The sequence below is a fragment of the Lissotriton vulgaris genome, chromosome 1_1, assembly GCF_964263255.1.
Source record: "Lissotriton vulgaris chromosome 1_1, aLisVul1.2, whole genome shotgun sequence".
NCBI lineage: Eukaryota > Metazoa > Chordata > Amphibia > Caudata > Salamandridae > Lissotriton > Lissotriton vulgaris.
This window is the reverse complement of record NC_141685.1, coordinates 1,317,808,605-1,317,829,392: the sequence shown is the minus strand read 5'-3', so window position 1 is coordinate 1,317,829,392 and position 20,788 is coordinate 1,317,808,605. Positions and strand designations below refer to the sequence as shown.

Below are 20,788 nucleotides of genomic sequence, written 5' to 3'. Positions count from 1 at the left end.
AGAATTCGCTGCAGCGGCATACAGATTGGGGGTTCAGTAGGAAATACACCTGTTAATGATCTAATGCCCTGACGGAGCCGGATATAAAGAAAGGTGTCAAGAGGAGAGCAGTGAGCATCCCGAAACATATGTTCCAAAGAGCGAAATGTACAGTCAACATATAGGTCGCCCCATGTTTGAACATGAATACGCCTAGCAAGCTGATGAAAAGTGGACTCTTGTAGTAGAGGCATATCCGGATGATATACTAGGGGTAATAGTGGTGAGTACAGCATGGGTGCCTGTAGCATCCTAACCAACTGGCGCCAAACATTTGTCGTAGCCATCACTGTTGTAGGTGTCTTATCTCTGCCTTGGGGCCGAATATAAAACGCGCCCTCGATCGGAATCGGCAGAGCCAGCCAGTGCTCCGCAGCCACCTGAGGCATGTATCGCGGTTGTTGCACCCAAAAATAAGCATAGTGCGCCTGTGCACTATAATAATGCAATTCGAAATCTGGGATGCCAAATCCCCCTTGTGTGTCGGGCCTAGTTAGGGTATCCCATGCGAGTCTCGGACTTTTCCCACCCCATACCAACCGGACAAGTTCGGATTGAAATTGCTGAAAAAAGTACTGTCCAGGGTAAAAGGGAATATTTAGGAATAAATACAGTAATTGCGGTAGAATGACCATTTTTATCAAGGGTGCTCTGCCTGCTAGTGACAGTGGCAGGGTGATCCAGCGCGTTACCTTGTCAGTAATGCATACTATAGTCGTGCCATAATTGAGTCTCATTAACTCCTCCTTGTCTTTGGATACATGTATCCCCAAATATTTGAACTCATCCTCGCACCAAGTCCTAGGGTAATCTAGAGGGAACTTCGTGGTCGCTGCTGTGAGGGGAAAAAAACATGATTTACTCCAATTTATGGTTACGCCTGACAGTTTGCCAAAGACTATGAACTCTCTAAGGACAGAGTTCATGTTTTGCTGTGGGTCTCTTATGTATAGCGTGATCTCATCTGCATATAGGGATATCAAAATTTGTCGCTGATTACAGTGCAACGCTTTATCGTTATGATGTTGTCACAACTTCGCCGCCAATGGTTCTACAGCGATAGCAAATAATAGGGGCGACAATGGGCACCCCTGCCGTGTTCCCTTTGTCACTGGGAACTCCTGGGACGTCTTCCCATTGATGAGTACCTTAGCCACAGGCAAAGTGTACAACAGTTTAATCCAGGATAGGAATATGGGCGGAAACCCCATTCGAGACATCACCCCGAACACGTAGTCCCACTCCAGGGAGTCGAACGCTTTGGTTGCGTCCAAAAATATCGCCGCCATAGGCAGCTCTTCTGAAACATTATTCAGGACAGTAAAGAAGGTACGCAGATTATGGGATGTCGTCCTACCAGGAACAAAGCCAGACTGGTCAGGTAATATCAGACCTTCCATAATTAGATTAAGTCGCGTGGGTATAAGTTTCGCCAGAATTTTAATATCGCAGTTACGTAAGGATAGGGGTCTGTAGGAGTCACAACTAGCGGGGGATTTTCCCGGCTTGAGTAAGGACGTGATAAGAGCTACCCTCATGGGAGGGGGTAGAAGCCCCACTTCTAGAGCATCCTCATAGACTTCTCGCAGAATCGGGGCCATGAAATCTATATACGTTTTGTAAAATTCAACTGGGATAGCATCCAGTCCAGTGGCTTTGCCCGATTGCATGTGCATTATAGCTTCCCTTTCTTCATCCAGCTCGAACGGGGCGCTCAGGAAACGTTGTGTATCGCTGAGCCATCCCAGAGACACATCTTCCAGATATTCGGTCAAAGGAAGAGGCCCAGTTCTTGTGGAGCAATAGAGTTTGGCATAGTGTGCTGTGAAGGCATTTAAGATGTGCGCCGTATCTCTGTAGACCAGTCCATCCAGTCCCCCAATTTCCAAAACCACATTTGAATGCCTCGCCAACGCAATTGTTGCAGCCAGTGCCCTACCCGGTCGTTCCCCTTCGCCATACCGACGAGCCGACCAATACCGCCCTCTGAACGTGGTTTCTCTACAAGCTTCGTCTGTGTATTCTGTGAGCACATCCCGCATGCGTGATTGAGTTGCCCCATCCGGGCCATTGGCCAGAGTCCTTTCTAGCTCCTTAAGCTCTCTCTCTAATGTGGCCAATCTGTTTTGTATGCTTTTTAAAACTCCAGATCCCTTAGCAATGAAAATCCCTCTTAAGCGTGACCTTGAAGGCCTCCCAAATGGTTTCGACCTGTTCCACTGTACCTTTATTACGCTCGAAGAAATCTAGTATTTCTTCTCTGAGCTCCTCTTGGAATACTCTGTCTATGAGCATGGTTGGTTGTAAGCGCCAGCGTGTTCTCGGCGGTCCAAAGTCTTCCGCACTCAGGGTCAGTTGTACAGGTGCGTGATCAGAGTATGTCCTAGCCAGATGCTTCACTCCCGAGTTTGCCGGGCCCAAACTCTGAGAGAGAAGCATGTAGTCTAAACGCGCCCAGGATGCCACATGTGCAGTAAAATGCGTACCTTCACAAGTAATTGGGTGAAGGTGTCGCCAGGCATCTATCAGATTATACTCTGCGAGTGTAGTGATGCGAGCTCGGATGTGACCTGTCAAGCGCGGTGTCCAGTGACACATTAAAGTCCCTACCCCAGATAACATGGTCAGTCCCCGTGTCAATTACATTAGCCCAGAGTTCAGTGAAGAAACGTGGGTCATCTATGTTGGGTCCATAACCGCACACAAACGTGATTGATGTATACCCCAATCGCCCCCACATAATGCAGAACCTCCCTTGTGTTTGGTGTTTCTCGCCTGCCGGTGTAAATGGTGTGCCCCTCTTAACTAGGATAGCTGTACCTCTGGCATAAGTCATATAAGAAGAAAACAGTCTATGTTCCGCCCACTTACCAGCAAAAGTGTTATTTGGTTGGGGTCTGAAATGTGTCTCCTGCAGAAACGCTATGTGAATGGCGTGTTTGTCCAGATAAGACAATGTTTGTCGTCTCTTACGCGGGTCGCCTAGGCCTCTCACGTTCCATGTGAAGAGGTGTAGGTCAGTTACAGCCATGTCAAATAACGGGCATATAAAAGATCAGTTGTGAACCTTACCAGCACTAGGCGTTGTCCAGTGTCTCGCAACAAAAAGCCATTGCCCCTAACACCAATGTAGTGACCTTCTCGCCAATGCATCTGTGAATCTGCAGCATTTCCCTGGTATGTACTATTCCAACATGGAACCCTAATGTGTGTCTCCAAACCGCATCGTACCCTGCAGTATCCCATATCCTCCCTCCCTCCCTCCCCTCCCGGAGGAAAACAATATTACGTAGTGGCAACCAATCCACACTCAAACGTACATCCAAACAGTCCCACCCCCGCACATCACACCTCCTTCCCTCCACCCACTGAAGCAGCCACAACTTGCCAGTATAGTATACCACCCCCCCTCCCCAAATTCCCAAGAACATATCTGTCATTAATTCAACAATGTCTAAGACAGGGGTACACCCGTTGGGGGACAGCTCTAGCTGGTCACACATCCACCTCCCCCTCCCCCTGGGTACCCCCCCCCCCTCCCCACCCCACTCAGCCCTCCGATCTGGGTGACCACTGTGCTGCGTCTAAGGAGGGAAAGTGGGGCCTGGATTACATTACCACCGGAACTCTCAGTACCATTCGGCTGTTTGTTCATCTAGTGTCCCCACCATCTTTAGAGTGCCTTCAGTTTTAAGCAAGGGTCCGTAATACTACCTCTAGCCTGTAGCAGGGGGCTTCTCAGGATTCTTCATCAGTCTCTCGTGGGTTGTCTCGGCTTGCAGGGTCCCGTTCGCTCCGTCTATGTTGCGTTTTCTTCAGCGTGTGTAGGTAATCCTCCACCTGCTGCGGATTGGTGAAGAAGCGCTGTTTCCCCTGGTGGGTCACCCGGAGCCGGGCCGGGTATAACAAAGCATAATCAATTTGTGCTGGGCGGAGTTTGTTTTTGACCGCTATGAATTTGCGCCTTTCCTCTTGGACCATCGAGGTGAAGTCCGGGTATATGGAAAAAGAAACTCCGTCGTAGGTCAGGGTTTGTTTGGCACGAGCTGCTCGCAAGGCCACATCTCGATCACGATAATTTAGTAAACGAGCGATGATGGGTCTAGGTGGGGTCCCTGGTTTCGGCGGCGGTCCAAGAGACCGGTGGGCACGCTCAACTATGAACTGTGAGGAGAACGCTTCCGCCCCAATGGTCGTCAAAAGCATTTTTTCGATATAGTCCTTCATACGCCCAGTGTTCGTGGACTCCGGCACCCCTGTGACGCGTATATTATTGCGTCTACTTCAGGCCTCCAAATCCTCGTTCTTTGCCGTGATGACCCGAAGTAAGTTGTCCATCCGCGTTAGTTGAGCTGTATGCCCCGCAGTTAGTCATCATTTTCAGAGATGCGCCGTTCCGTCTCCACTATTCTTTCCTCATGTTGGTCCATTTTGTGCACAATTGCGTCCATTCTCGACGACATTTTGTCCACTTTATCCACCAATGTGGCGAATCCTTGCCGCATTTCTTGTAGGATCTGCTGGACATTCATCTCATTGGTTGAGGACTCGGGTCTCTCGTCTGCGTCCACACGACCTCCAACCGTAGCTACTGCCGGATCTCTTCGCGGGGGGTGTTCTGCGCTCTAAATTAGTCCGCAAGCATGGACTCCGAGCTCACCTCACTTTTGGCCCTTAATAATGTACTACTAATGGCAAGGGATGCGGCCTCTGTTTTCCTAGGCCCACCGCGCTGTATAGCCAGATATCAACTCGCCCACTCTTCCAAGCAGCAGGGCCATGCAAAGCATGCAGGTGCCAGTGTCCACGCTCCTGTCGATCACCCTCGTGTTTTCCTGCGCTGTGACTATTATATCCCAGGATCAAACTTGAGGTGACACCAGGCACTGCAATTCCCCACCATATGTTCAGCACTACCCCGCTGGCCTGCATCGTATGTCTACATAGGGCGAGCCGCCACTGCTTGCCTATTCCTCTCTGCCAGGGTTCGCTGAGTGCGCCACCGTTCACTCTGTGATGGCCTCCTGTAGCCGCTGTAATGCTCAGTGCATAGGGCCACCAGTTACCGTTACGACGTGCCATGTCTTAGGCTGCCATTACTTGCAGTCTCAAGCGTACAGTCGGCTAGTGCGTGGCCGAGGGTCCCGTTTGGGCACTTCGTTTGCCTCCCCGCTGCTTCAGCTTACTGCCTTACCTCCACCTGGTCTCACGGTGCTCCGTGGGCGGCGGATCGGATCAACGGTTGTCTTTTTCCCAGGGCGCGCGGTCTTGCCTAGGTACGGCTGCCGCCCGCACCTCACCTCGGCCGTCCGATGTTTAGCCCGGCGAGAATTTAGTGCCTCGCCGCGGGAGCTCACAGCGTCCGAGCCTCGCCAGAATTTCACCGATGCTGGGGACAGCTTTTATCTATAACTCAGCGTAGTTCCAGCCAGTACACAAGCCGGTTAACCAGGATAAATGCCGGATCGCTTTCCAGGCTACAGGAGCCTCACCAAAGGGCGGCCATTCTGTCGTGCGCCCTCTAGCGCCCCCCACCCTCTTTAATCTTTACTTACTAGCCGCTAACCAACTCGAACTCAACGCAAAGAAAACTGAATTTCTCCTAATCTCCCCTTCAAAAGCCAACCCAGAGATTCAGATGTGGATCAAGGCCATCACAGCCCTAAACTGCCCGCCGACCATTGTGGACTCAGCCAAATCCCTGGGCATAATCCTCGACTGTAACCTGAACATGTGAGACCACATTAACTCGATGGCTAAAGCAGCTAGATTCCACCTGAGCTACCTATGGAAGCGGAAACATTTCATCGATTCTCCTGACTTTAAAATGGCAGTTCAAGCACTAGTCATCTCTACACTGGAATATGGATGTTCCACCCTTACTGGTTTACCCAAGATCTCCCTAGCACCTTTAAAAGCTTGCCTCAACGCGGCCACCAGACTACTCACCGGCACCAGGAAATACAACCACATCTCTCACATATGAAAGCGCTCAACTGGCTTCCTCTAGAGGCCAGAATCTGAAAGAAACATGTTAGTGTTAGATTCCTTACCTTAGAATATCCCCAGGCGTCAGACTGGACCCGGAAAGTTTTCTTCAGCAGTACGCCTGCACATCGGTAGGCGTAGTCTGCAGCTCCGCGACCATCGTCGTGATCGCCGGGATGACTTCTCTGAAGTACTTTGACGCCGCCCTTGGGTGCTGACGTCAGTTCTTTTTTTTTTTTTTTTTTTTTCGCTCCAGCAAGCGCAGATCCGGGAAGAGCGTACCCTTAGTCATTTTTTGGCTAACTTTTTGGACATTTTTGTCTATCTTTTTCGAGTCGACTCGACTCCTTGTGCCGGGATGGATGCCAGGGTTCAAGCCGTGTGACGTCTGTCACCGACGGTAATCAACCTTTATCCCGCATTTTTTTTCCCGCGGACTTTCAGGCCGCATACTATTAATCCACAATGTCATTCATCCTGCATACCATTATCCCGCATTTTTTTACAACGCATGTGCTTTTATCACGCATGCCTTTACAACGAAATACGTTGTAAAGGCATGTATGGTAAATGCATTTGCGTTGTAAACGATGACAATGACCAGAGAGGTAAGGGGGTTTGGGTTAATTTTTAAGGGTGGGAGTCATGCTGGGGTAGTGATTGTGTAGTGTAGTGTTGTGTTAGTGTAGTGTAGAGTAGAGTTATGGTGGTTCTTTAGTGTAGGGTCCTGCTGGGGAAGTGTAATAGGGGTTAGGGTAGTGTTGTAGTGTTTGTGTAGTGTAGGGTCATGCTGGGGGTAGTGTTTTAGCGTTCAGGGTAGTGTTGTAGTGTTTGTGTAGTGTAGGGTCATGCTGAGGGTAGTGTTTTAGGGTTTTGGGTAGTGTTGTAGTATTGGGTCAGGCTGGGTGTAGTGGTTTAGGGTTTGGGTAGTGTTGTAGTGTAGGGTCATGCTGGGGGTAGTGTTTTAGGGTTTAGGGTAGTGTTTTAGTGTTTGTGTAGTGTAGGGTCATGCTGGGGTGTAGTGTTTTAGGGTTTAGGGTAGTGTTGTAGTGTTTGTGTAGTGTAGGGTCATGCTGGGGTGTAGTGTTTTAGGGTTTAGGGTAGTGTTGTAGTGTTTGTGTAGTGTAGGGTCATGCTGGGGTGTAGTGGTTTAGGGTTTAGGGTAGTGTTGTAGTGTTTGTGTAGTGTAGGGTCATGCTGGGGTGTAGTGGTTTAGGGTTTGGGTAGTGTTGTAGTGTTTGTGTAGTGTAGGGCCATGCTGGGGGTAGTGTTTTAGGGTTTAGGGTAGGGTTGTAGTGTTTGTGTAGTGTAGGGTCATGCTGGGGTGTAGGGGTTTAGGTAGTGTTGAAGTGTTTGTGTAGTGTATGGTCATGCTGGGGTGTAGTGGTTTAGGGTTTAGGGTAGTGTTGTAGTGTTTGTGTAGTGTAGGGTCATGCTGGGGTGTAGTGGTTTAGGGTTTGGGTAGTGTTGTAGTGTAGGGTCATGCTGGGGGTAGTGTTTTAGAGTTTAGGGTAGTGTTGTAGTGTTTGTGTAGTGTAGGGTCATGCTGGGGTGTAGTGGTTTAGGGTTTAGGGTAGTGTTGTAGTGTAGGGTCATGCTGGGGGTAGTGTTTTAGGGTTTAGGGTAGGGTTGTAGTGTTTGTGTAGTGTAGGGTCATGCTGGGGTGTAGTGGTTTAGGGTTTAGGTAGTGTTGTAGTGTTTGTGTAGTGTAGGGTCATGCTGGGGTGTAGTGGTTTAGGGTTTAGGGTAGTGTTGTAGTGTAGGGTCATGCTGGGGGTAGTGTTTTAGGGTTTAGGGTAGGGTTGTAGTGTTTGTGTAGTGTAGGGTCATGCTGGGGTGTAGTGGTTTAGGGTTTAGGTAGTGTTGTAGTGTTTGTGTAGTGTAGGGGCATGCTGGGGTGTAGTGGTTTAGGGTAGTGTTTGTGTAGTGTAGGGTCATGCTGGGGTGTAGTGGTTTAGGGTTTGGGTAGTGTTGTAGTGTAGGGTCATGCTGGGGTGTAGTGGTTTAGGGTTTGGGTAGTGTTGTAGTGTAGGGTCATGCTGGGGTGTAGTGGTTTAGGGTTTAGGGTAGTGTTGTAGTGTTTGTGTAGTGTAGGGTCATGCTGGGGTGTAGTGGTTTAGTGTAGTATTGTAGTGTTTGTGTAGGGTCATGCTGGGGGTAGTGTATTAATGTACTGTTGTAGTGTTTGTGTAGGGAAGTAAAGTGCTTTATGGTAGTGCTGGGTAGTGTAAATGTAGAAAAAGGACTGTGTGTCAAGGGTGGGTGGTGCAGGGGTACTACATTAGAGTGTAGGGTAGTGTAGGGTAGGGTAGTGTACTTTTACTTACCTTTACAACTTTTACAATGAGTATTCCTTTAACATGCATGCCTTTACGTTGTAAAGGCATGCGTGCTAAAGGCATATTCGTTCTAAAAGTTTTTGTTCTTTTAATTTGCGGCCTAATAGTACATGCGGGATTATTTTTGCGGACTGATGGTATGCGGGTTGTTTGTCTGCGGGATAACGTCATATATTCGTCACCGACTAATGTCGGTAACCGACCCCCACCGCCGGTGTCTCTATTGTTTGGGGGCCGACCACGATGACAAGTCGTGTCCTGACTGCCTGGCCTTGATGTAGAAGGCGAGGCAGGAGCGTTCCCGTAAGCTCCTCGAGCTCCGGCAGTCTGCTCCGCGCCGCTCGAGGTTCTGGTCGAGGAGGAAGTAGAGGTACCGGTCGCGGAGTCGCAGTCATCGCCGATCGTCTGGATCCAAGTCCTTGCACTCGGGGAAAGTCGAGGCATGGCAAAAAGAAGTTGAAGAAACACCATAGTTCTTCGACCTCCCATCTCCGATCGTGCTACTCTGCTGAGGGTTCAGGTGGCGCCGCCCTCTCGGCTTTGGCAGAGCTTGAGCAGTCGCATCCAGCCCCACAGCCTCCGGTCCCTGGGCTCAATGCGACTCCGGAGCAGATTCAAGACTTCCTTGTGGCCATGAGGACTCTCTTTCCGTCGTCGAGACCCTACGGCGCGCCACGTATCCGACTGGGGGGGTTCCTAGCCCTGTGTTGGCGGCGGCTTCGGCGCCGCCAGTGACTTCGGTCCTGGCGCCGTAGGACCCTGTGGGATCTAGGCCTGGATCCCGGTCGACACCGGTTGACCTCAAAATCCCTCCGCAGGCGTCAAACCCCGCTGAGCCGCCACCGCACAGTCCTCTGGCTACGGCGGGCCCGGTTTCATCCCTGGCCCGGGTTCGGCATTGGACCGGCTCCGACTGGTGAGTTGTTCACCTATGCCCCGGCTCTGTCATTTCTGCCTGTTTATCAGGACACGGATGAAGGGGAGGACTGGGAGGGGTCTGAGGACCCTCTGGCACAGCTGTGCCAGTTAAGTCGGGACTGGGCAGATGAGCTAGGGGAGGCCAGAGGTCTAGACACTTCGCCTGACAGTGGTTTTCTCTCTCCTCCTTCCGTGGCTATGGAGGAGGGAGCTACTTATGCTGTGGTGCTTTATCAAGGCGGCCAAGGCCACCACCCAAGGTGGTTACTGCCTTTCACGTCGGCCAGACCATTACCTTGCCCACCTTCTGTCCGCCTCCGCATCCTTCGAAAGAGGAAGAGAGGCTCCACCACCTGGACCCAAAACGTGCGCTTTCCTTTTACCTAAACTGCACACAGCAGTTCCGGGTGGATGACCAACTTTTTGTTGGCTATGTGGACGCTAAGAAGGGACGGGTGGTGCACAAACGGACCATTTCTCGGTGGGTCGTTTTGTGCATCAAGATCTGTTATTCCTTGGCTAAAAAGGATCCTCCTGAGGGGCTGAGCTCCCATTCCACTCGGGCCACGGCGTCTACTACTGCCTTGGGACGGGGAGTTCCTTTGCAGGACATTTGTCAGGCAGCTACGTGGGCCTCGCTGCACACGTTCACCAAGCATTACTGCCTGGACAGCCAAATACAGAGAGACGGCTTCTTTGGCCGTTTGACTGCTCCAGGACTTTCTGGTGTGATTTTGGTTCTCAGACCCACGACCGGGGTTGGTATTGCTGGGGTATCTGTTCTAAGGTAAGGAATCCAACACTAACGTGTTTCTTTCAGATGCACAAGTTACTTACCTTCGGTAAAAATATATCTGTAAGAAACATTAGCTAGTGTTGGGTTCCTTACCGCCCCACCCATCCTCCCCGTTCTGGGAACAGATATCTAGGGTTATGGACATCCCTTTCAGGGCCCTAGTTTCATGGCACCAGTGTCGTTCTTGCATGGCTCTGCATTCCTGGAGCAGAAAGCTATGTATAGAACTGACGTCGGCACGCAAGGGCGGCGTCTTAAGTACTCCAGCGACGTCATCCCGGCTATCACGACGCCGACGACGGATGCGGAGCCGCAGACGATGCCTACCAACACGCAGGGGTACTGCTGACGAAAACTTTCCGGATCCAGTTTGACGCATGGGGATATTCTAAGGTAAGGAATCTAACGTTAACTAATGTTTCTTACAGATATATCATTACCGAAGGTAAGTAACTTGTCATTCAGTTGAAACTGGCATGCATTACACACAAGGCTCTATACTCAAACTCCCCTGCTTATCTGGCACAGAAACTAGTGATATCTGGAGGAAGCAGGAACTCGCGATCCGCCAGAAACCTTTACTCCAACCCGCCTTTTTTCTGAAAAAAAAGAACCTACAACAGGACGTTCACTGGGGCAGCACCAAGAATTTGGAACTCTTTCCCACCCGCCATCAGAAGAATCCCTTCTCTAGCACGTTTCAAGAAGAAGGCCAAAACCTTCCTCATGGGTAAATTCCTGCTAGACGAACGCGGAAGAGAGACGCCTTGCTGAGACGCGACCGGTTTCGCGATGGCGATGGAACTTATCATGGCTCCTGCTGTCCTTTACTAAATCACAGACCACTGAGTGACAAATGAATAGAGAAGTACAAGAATCCACAGGAACAATTTTCACTGTCATTAACATAGGCTTTTAAGGACCAATGACAAAGGACTTTTACGGTTTTTATTGAGTTATATGAAAATACGCCACTCACCATACTATTTTTTGCCTTGAAAAAGCCCGTGGAGGGCGAAACGCGCGTCGGCTGTGACAATGTGGCAAGAAAATAATCAATAAATAAGAACGTTGAGAACCAATGGACTCTGTACGATCTAATACTTGTGTGGACTGGAAAAGAATTGAAGTACTGAACTGATTGTATTGAAAAACAATTGGATAAAAGTTACGAGCAGGGATGTGCACTGGTTAAATTGTTTCTATTTCTTACAGATATATCATTACCGAAGGTAAGTAACTTGTCATTCAGTTGAAACTGGCATGCATTACACACAAGGCTCTATACTCAAACTCCCCTGCTTATCTGGCACAGAAACTAGTGATATCTGGAGGAAGCAGGAACTCGTGGTCCGCCAGAAACCTTTACTCCAACCCGCCTTTTTTCTGAAAAAAAAGAACCTACAACAGGACGTTCACCGGGGCAGCACCAAGAATTTGGAACTCTTTCCCACCCGCCATCAGAAGAATCCCTTCTCTAGCACGTTTCAAGAAGAAGGCCAAAACCTTCCTCATGGGTAAATTCCTCGTCTAATGCCTGCCCTCAACCACCACACAGTCCCTGATGAATCTAAGACTATTGCTTCTTCCCCAGATCAGCAACTCTCCCCGCAGAGAATATGTGAGGCCTTTGTTTACTGACTTTAACTATGATTGCAATCATACATTTGTATACCCCCTTTTCCCCTATGTTCTCAACACCTCTGCCCCTTGCCAACCTTTTGTATAGTTTGTGTATTTCTACACTTTAGACTTTGTTTGTGCACCTCTGTATATCATTTAAAGCACTCTGATAGCCTCACGGGTCAAGTTCACGCTCCATAAAACACTAAAATAAAATAAAAAGCTTCTGTACTAGGACAAATGGATGAGTTCCACTCACTTACAGAGGGTTTGATTATATTCATCTCTACCATCTTTGGTACTTCATCTCTAATGGTTTGACTGCAAGCCTCAGGGATATGGTAATGTCTAAGTCGTAACCTTTTCCCAAGGGGAGTTTTTATGGTATGCTCAAAGAGTGTGGTTCTACCTGGGGAAGTGGAGAAGATATCTCAAAGGAGATTGAGAATTGCTGATAGATTACATCGCAATTCTGAAGGAAGATCTGGGTCTACACACTGGTGGAATAAGGGAAGCTGTGTTTCCGCTACACTCACAAGCGCCGGGAAGGGGCCCTCCCATTTCTTCAACAGATTGACATGATAGACCTGGGAGGTATGCCTGGTTGGGTCTGCCTAGACACGGTAGGTCACAGGAGTTACCTTCTGAACTATAGTATAAGGACCCTGCCACTGCCCTAGCAACTTATGATCTGATAAAGCCAACATTAGCAGCACCGAGTCGCCTACATCGAAGGATCTTGCTTTTGCCCCTTTATCGTATTGCTTCTTTTGTGCCATCTGTCCTTCCTTCAAGTTATTCCTAACTATAGCCCTGATTTTTCCCAGGTGGGTACGTAGATTAGAGACATACTCTACCAGAGGTTTTGAGTCATTTGGTTCTGATTACCATTTCTCTTGGGCCATGTATAGAAATGTACTAGGTTGATGACCATATAGTAACTCGAAAGGGGAATACCCTGTACTTTTTTGTTCTTTGCACCTGATGGCAAATAATGCCAAGGGTAAAATGTCTTCCCATTTCCTAGTTAGGAGCTTCTTGAGCGTGGCTTTGAGGGTGGCATTGTATCGCTCGACTAACCCATCGGTCTTGGGATGGTATGCTGCAGTCCTTCTCTGTTTAACCCCTAGCTGCACACAAACCTGCTTCATTAGTTGAGATACAAAAGGAGTCCCCTGATCTGTTAAAATCTCCTTTGGGAATCCAACCCGTGAGAAAACGGTAATCATAGCCTTGGCTATATTAGGTGCATCCGGTCAACACAAGGGAATAGCTTCCGGAAAGCAGGTGGCATAATCGATCATAACAAGAAGATAATGACACCCACTTTGGGAAGGTAACAAAGGACCGAATAATGTCCATTCTTATTCAACTGAATGGCTCACCTATGGTGGGAAGCGGTTGAAGGGGTGTTCAGGGAGGAGGATACCTGTTATTTCTTTGGCATATCGGGGCATTGCCTACAGTACTTTTTCACGTGCTGATATATGCCGGGCCAATAAACCCGCTCCACAGTCTGTTTTTCGGTTTTCTCTGTACCAAAGTGCTCCCCCAATAGGTGGCTGTGAGCCAGATATAACACTTTCTCTCTGAATGGGCCTGGTATCAATAGCTGGGGTTTTTGTGTGGGGTTCCCTTTTCTATATAATAACCCATTTCTATTGAAGAAGTACGGACCTACATGGTGGGTGTCTTCGTCCTCTAGGGCCTTATTCCATGCTTCTTGGAGTACAGGGTCTTCTCGTTGGGCAGCACAGAAACTTCTATCGGTTTCCCAAGGATTCTCATCTTGTAGGACAGGTAAAACCAACGTGTTTTTCCCTTTTTCGGCCCTCCTTTGTTTTCTGCTTTTCTTGGGTTTTTTAGGAAAAAGGCGCTGTGGACGATCATTCTTCTTCCTTGTCGGTGGTACCTTGTAACAACTGAGACAAGTTAGGGTAATTGTTTCCCAGAATGGCTTGTTCGGGTAAACTGGGTATGAGTCCCACAGTCAGAGTAGCTCCTGAGTCATGGAGGTGTAGCTTCACTTGTGGCATGGGGTATGGTTTAGTATCACAATCATCGCAACGTATGGCGACAGTCCCATCGACTGGACCGATTCTGGATCCATGGTCTTTGGGCCTAACCACGCTGTGTAGGCAGCTGGTGTCAGCCAACGCTGTAACCGCGTGTCCATTTACTGCCACTCTACAACGGTAGGGCGGTAGTTTTTTCTCCGGGGGAGAACAATAGTAGTTGCGGTTCTTCCTTCTTGGGACAAAACCGAGCAATATGTCCCATCCCTCCACACTGGAAGCCTTGGGGTCCCATCGAAGGGGGCGAATGATCGGAGTTCTGGGTATGATGGTTACGGGTTCAGGTTTTTTCACCCAAAGTGGACGGGATGGCCGGTGTATCCCCGTACCCCCAGACTTCCCAGTCGGTTCCTCCCACCCTTTTTGGATCTCCTGGGCTCTGCTGTATGCACTGGCTATTTCCACTGCAGTTTTGAGGGTTAGATGAGCCTGTTGTCGCACCCATCTCTGAATGGGTAGATGAAGTGAGGATAAATATTGTTCCAGATATATTTTGGCCACGATTCCATCTTTATCAGTCGTAGCTGGTTTTAACAAACGATCGGCCAAGTCTTTTACCCTGAAGTAGAGGGCTAGAGGTGTCTCGTGTGGTCCCTCTTTTATTTGTCGTAACTTCAGTCGGTAGGTCTCATCTACACCCAACCGCTCCATGATACACCGCTTTATATCGGCATAGGAAACCACCCCTTGAACCGTGGTGGCCTGAGAGGCTGCCTGCAAGTCACCGGACAGGAGATGTCCCAGGTACTGACCCCATTTATCGGCTGGCCATGAAGCTGCGGTAGCCATCCTTTCAAAGTTGTTGAAAAAATAGTCCGGATCATCACCACACACGTATGGTTGTAAGACTACAGAGGGAAGAGTGGTGGGTCCTCTGATGACCAATGGCCTCTGTAATCTTATCCATAGCCGCTCCATGTGTCTGGCTCTGTCCTGTGAGCACTTGTTGGGGTTTACCCAAAAACTCTTCAACCACTGTTAGGAAGTGTTCCATTACTTTTCCCAGGTGTTCCTGGTTTTCCGCCATTTTAGCTAAGGCAGCCTCCATGTCTCCTTTGGATCCCACTTCTGACACCATTTGTGGGAGGGCAGGTCGATAAACAGACGAGAAGGCTGAATATACTTTGCAAAAGTGATTTTTTTAATTTCAGTGGCAGGAGTATCATATGTTATAACCGGTGTTTCTTCTCTCTCTTCTCTTGATTCCGTCCTCGCGGAGCTTGGTTGGGAAGTAGAGATGGTTAGTCCCGGCTTTCCATCTCGTTGGTGTCACCCCGGAGTCTCATAGAGAGGAGAAAGGAGAGCCGTCAATTAATCTGATGGGGAAGTCCGTTAAATCTTAGCCATCACCACACCAAGAAGTGCTTGTTTGTTTCGGTAGTCGACAACTCTTGCCAACCCCTTTCAGGGAGTGTCGGGGTACGTGGTAGGTGAAGGGAAGAGCGAACTTAGATGGAACTTAATCAGGATTAATGCTACCATGGTATAAAGAGGATTTCATTGAGACGACCAGAGTCAGGATGTGTGAAAACACGCAAAAGGCATAAAGATGTGTCACATGCCCGCGATTTTAGGGTGTGTGAGTCCGTACTTATTCTACCCGTGCCCGTTACTATGTTTACCTCCCTCTAACCTTCCCTCCCTGTCCCTGTGATGCAGTCACTCACCGGCTCCGCCGCAACTCTCCTGAGTTGTGGCCGCTCTCCTGCCTCCTCCGGTGGGCACCACCACTCCTCACTTCACCGCTCGTCGGGGTCTTTAGCTGCTCTAGTGGCGTTGTCATTCCTCGATCTGTCCTAGTCTTCTCTCCTGCAGTCGCCATCTTCTCGCTCCTTTGTCTGTTTTCCCGCTTGGTTTCACTCCGTAGTTGGTCCAAGACTCCTCCTATTCGTGCCGCTCTCTTTTCATTAGATCCTGGCAATGACTTCCTGGTTCAACTCCTCCCTCTTCCGGTCTCGGATTGTAGTCCCGCTGCGGAGAGACAGAAGAGGTGGGCGTGTTTCGTGGTTTTGCGTTGCTTTTAATCTTCCGGACTACACCTCTCGATGATCGGGTGTCGCGGAAACCCCTGGGTCTACTGATATGGTCCCTATATGCAGGTAAGAACGGGACTCCCGAGTTCACCTTCTCACAAACCCACAAAGAAAGGAAATCGGCCAAATGGTTGAAACTCCTGGTGAGATTTTCTGCTAGACAACTCCATCTACCGAAATTTGCTTTTCAAACCCCTCTGTACCACATTAGGAATGTAACTTTTCTGGAGTGGGGGCTTTAGCACTTCAATAGAGTTTAAAAGCCGATAAGTACCTCCCTTTTTTTCTTTTCTTATTGCCATCCCCTGAACAACCCCAGCCCCGTCCCCCAACATTTTTGGACTGATGCTGCTGGTTTTTCAACTCTGTAGTGCACTTAACTTTAAGTCCCTAGTATGTGGTATAAAAGGTACCCAGGGCTAGTAAGTTAAATGTCACAAGTGGATTCCAGCACTTAATTGTGCCACTGCTTCAGTGACAAAGGTGAGAACGTGAGTCTAGGCCTGCCACTGCAGCCTTGTTGGACGGCATTAAAACTGCCAACTTGTCATTTATTTATTTATTTACAGGCTTGTACAGCGCTAGAATCGACTCCCAAAGGAGTATCTCTGGGCTCAATTCACCCAGCAGGTAGAAAGCAATGCTCCAAGGTCTAATGAAGGAGCTACATTTGAAACAAAGTTTTCAGCAATTTCCTAAATGCTAGATGATTAGTACAAAGCCTGAGGGTAACAGAGGCAAGGGCCTAAGTAAGAAAGAGCACCCCTCCCCTCCAATCCCCCCCCCCCTGTCTCGCCCTTCTAATAGGGGGGATTTGACGTAGAGATTGATTACTGGAGCGGAGGGCACGTGTAGGATTGTAGGGAACAAACTTCTCCGCCAAATACATGGGGCCCAAGCTGTGTATACCCTTATGGATAATACAACAAGTTTTGAATTTGACTTGATAGCCAATGAAGCTTTCCTAGTAGGGGGCGTGAGGGGGATCTAGGCGGGGCATTCAAAACTAACCTTGCGGCGGTGTTTTGAACCACCTGGAGCCTACTAAGTAAACTGTTGTTTGCTGATATCAATAACCCGTTACCATAGTCCAGGAGACTAAGCACCAGGGCCTGAACGAGGGTCTTTCTCTAGAAGAGTCTGGAAGTAACGGAAACACTCTTCTGAGTAATCCAATTACATGAAAACAGGACCCAGCTGTTTGATTTACATGTTCGTTTAAGGACAAACCTTGGTCCAACCGGACACCCAGGTTTTTTACTACCTGCTTGGGGCTGGGGACGGGGCCCAGATCTAGTGGCCACCAGTCCCGGGTCCACAACAGTGTGGCCTCCCCGAAGAGCATTACCTCAGTTTTCCCTACATTACACTGCAGGAAATTCGAGGCCATCCATTGAGATACAGCACTCATACCCTCTGAGAAGGACAGTTTAATGGCCATAGTCCGTGTCTGGAAGGGGAAGAGAAGCTGGGTGTCATCAGCGTACCACACGGGGATGAATCCATAAGATCTTATGAGGCCTGCTAGGGGGCCACATATATGTTAAAAAGTGTTGGGCTCAGACGCAAGCCCTGTGGCACCCCCTTGGTAAGCTCCACAGGTGTTCAACGAAACGCGCCCATACTAACTCTGTGTCCGACCAGATAGAAAACTCCTCAACCAGGTCCGTGCCAAGTCCCCCACCCCCACCTCCTGTAATCGACTGAGCAATCTAAGTAACCATTGCAAAATCTGTAAACGGGAGACCAGTTACCCAGTGGCGCGTGGACCTGCACTGAACTCCTCTGCTGCATCGTGGGAGATTGAGACCTGAGGCCGGACACGACCCTTTATGCTCGTGGATACCATGGAGGCCCCAGGAACACTCACCGCATCTCTTCAGCATCCTCGACATCTTCAGCTTCCTGCATCTGCAGCATCAAGACTATTTCTTGGCTGGACCGTGAGGTAGAATAAAAGTTCAGAAAATACCCTGCTCTTCAAACACCTCACCTGAATTTCTAGGTGGTTCTGGTTTGGCCCTCGGTTTGTCGGGCATCAGATGCCAAGCACTGTCGATTTGTGTCTGGTATGGAACTTAACAGATGGTTATTTATTCTTCGATTTTCAAGAGTTGAGAATGACTGTGTTTCCTGTTTTTGAGACTGACAATTCAGGGTACTGGCATGAGCCATCTTCTTACTCTATCGAACGTTAGAGATGTCCCTGTCCTCATGGTCTGTGTGGCAGTTAAACTATGTGATCTATGGAAGTCAGCTGAGCAGAGTTCCACGAGAAAGTAAGCTTATCTAGATTGCTTTTTTCTGTGGTGATAGCGTGGCACAACTATGGCTTCCTACTTTGAGCCAACAATCCAAATCTCCTGAGCTGACTCAATACGTTTGGTCACTTAAATGAATATACAGAGGGGAGAGAAGGTCATGTTTTAATGCCAGACAAAACAAAACTTCAAGACTGTAACACTATGTGCTTTACTTAGTCATTTTCCTACTCACTTTACCTGCCTACCCTTTAGAGCCAGTGCAAACGTATCAGAGTCTCTCTGTTATGCCCTACATCCGTCAATTTCTCCCTTTGGCGCCAATGCGTGATTTTGGGCAGGTCCTCAGTGCCAGTGTTCTTTCCCAAAAACAAGGTAACTGTGCAATTGTTCCACAATTGGCACTCTCTTTAGCACCCCTGTAAGTCACTAATGAATGGCACCTCTGGTACATAGGGCATAGGTCCTAAAGAGAGTACGTAAGAGCCGCTGCGTGTGTTGTGCCACCCTAAGGGACCCACCACCAAACTTCTGCAGACTACCATTGCAAGCTGCCTGAAATGATGAAGACAAAAGTGAAAATGTGACCTGACAGACACCCTTTCTACCATGTCCCCAGACACTGTATGAAATATATGTAAGTCACCCCTACAGCGGGCCTTACAGCCCTAAAGCAGGGTGCTTTATATTTCATGTTTGGTCATATCTGCATGAGCAGATATGCCCCTGTGCTGTCTAGTTCAATTGCTAGGTAGTACAAGTGAACAGGAAATCTAACTTGAGTACATGTACTGGGCACTGGTCATTACGAGTGCCACAACTATATGATGGCTTCACTGAAACCTATGGTGTTTGGTATCAAACACCCCATCTCAATAAATCTGAACTGATGCCAGTACTAGATTATGACATGCTCCCAGAGGGCACTTCAAAGGTGCTCCCTGAAAATTTACCAACGTTTAGTGTGCGGACTGACTGGTATTGACCATCCTGCCACCACAGGTGCGTTTCTGACCCCCTGGAATTGAAATCTCATGCTTTTTGAGGTCCAAAACAATGCCTGCTCTGACCGAAGGTGTTGTCACCTCCTCCAAGCAGGATGGATAGTAATCAGCATATCAAGGCAGGAGGCTTCAAAGGCTCTGTCACATTTAATATGTGACCCCGGCTAACCCCAGACAGGGGAAATGCCACCCAGGGCCCATTTGGCACCAGGAGACGTGAGAAACTTAGCCCGTCAGGAGGTGTGCTCACTATCAGGATAGTTACACCCCTATGGTGGGCTACCTGAAGGGAACACAAAAAGCAGAATTCCTCCATTTGGTCTTTTGTGAAATTAGATACGCTAGGTCAGGGTTTTGCCCACTCCCCACAGGAAGTGGACATATAGGGGGTGTAGGGACCCCAAAGCTAAGTAGCCCATTGGCTACTACCTTACACTCCACTTAATGCCCCTAAACTGAGAATTTAGGTGACACACCTGAGACCAGGAACCCAGATTCGACAGACAAAAAAGAGGACAAAGAAGAGCAAAGAATAGGGAACCAAGACCAGATGCTGACTTTCTGCCACCAAACCCTGCCTAGCTGCAACTGTCCCGACAACCGTGACAAACAGACTCGTTGAGAGGCTATGCATCTGCCAAGAACCCCGGTGGACTGCCAGCCCTTTTCAAATTTCCAGCAATCTCCCATGAAGTAGAGGAGCTAATCCCCTGGAGCTTGCAGGCACCAAACAGCAAAGTCCGGTCCCCGTTCGGCCGTCCGTAGCCCCAGTTTCACCGGCACAGCAGCCACCTAGGAAGAGGTTTCTGTGCTCCATAAGGTCAGATTTATCTCCCCACCTAGTAAGAAGATGCCGGGACCACCCAGAGACGATAGCACCAATACCCAGGGTACCGGGCCCCTTGCAGCAACCAAAGCCTGTTAGTGTCTTATCGAGACTCCAAGACCGAGCAACCGTCGAGAGACTTCAGCACCACAGAGACTCACTTTGAGAGTGGCCCTGCTATCCTGTTTGCCCCTCTTCTGCAACACACAGACAAAGACATGAGTCCGTGACCGAAGCATCCCTACAACTCAAAGCACCTATACACTAGTGCTCTAGAGCCTGTGTCCAAGGGAGGAGACTGTGCCAATGGGGTCCACAAACTAACAAGAGCTAAGCCCATGCTTGGGAGTGCCGAGACCGGATTTCCAGTCGCTGCCTGCAACCTCTTTCTTCAGGCCCCCTCCAACCGCAACTGACTCCTGCACTGGAATCAAGCCCCAAAAGACACCACTGCACCCGAGCCCCACAGCCAGAGGAGAAATGGACCAAGGGTGTCCCTGTGTGCCGAGGATCTCAAGGATCAAGCCCTCCTGTGGGTTCACCCGCACTGAATCCCCAGTCCCTGCTTGCTTCCACTTTGTAATCGGACTATTCTCCGATTGAAGTGAATGGGACACCCGACGCCGTGACAAACCTCTGCACCTGGATGCCCCAGAGGACCCCGAGGTGACCTGTTGGTGTGGTCTTTGACCTTGCCCCACACTCACCTTAAGTCCAGAAGATCAGTCCCGCAAGTCGCTGACAAGTGCCCAAATGCAATACATGTTTTTCCTCCTTAGATGACATTGCCCGTCCAGAAAATGCACCATGTCTGTTTCTGAAAACTGTAAAAATGTATAACTCGAAAAGTACTTACCCGATTCCAATGATCTTGGTACCTCAAATT

General features: G+C 49.1%; 1 protein-coding gene across 1 annotated transcript in view; it reads left to right on the top strand.

Annotated features, from left to right (window-relative positions):
* TFCP2 (transcription factor CP2) overlaps positions 1–20,788 on the top strand; it is a 311,771-nt gene that overhangs the window by 168,707 nt on the left and 122,276 nt on the right. The window lies entirely within an intron of this gene.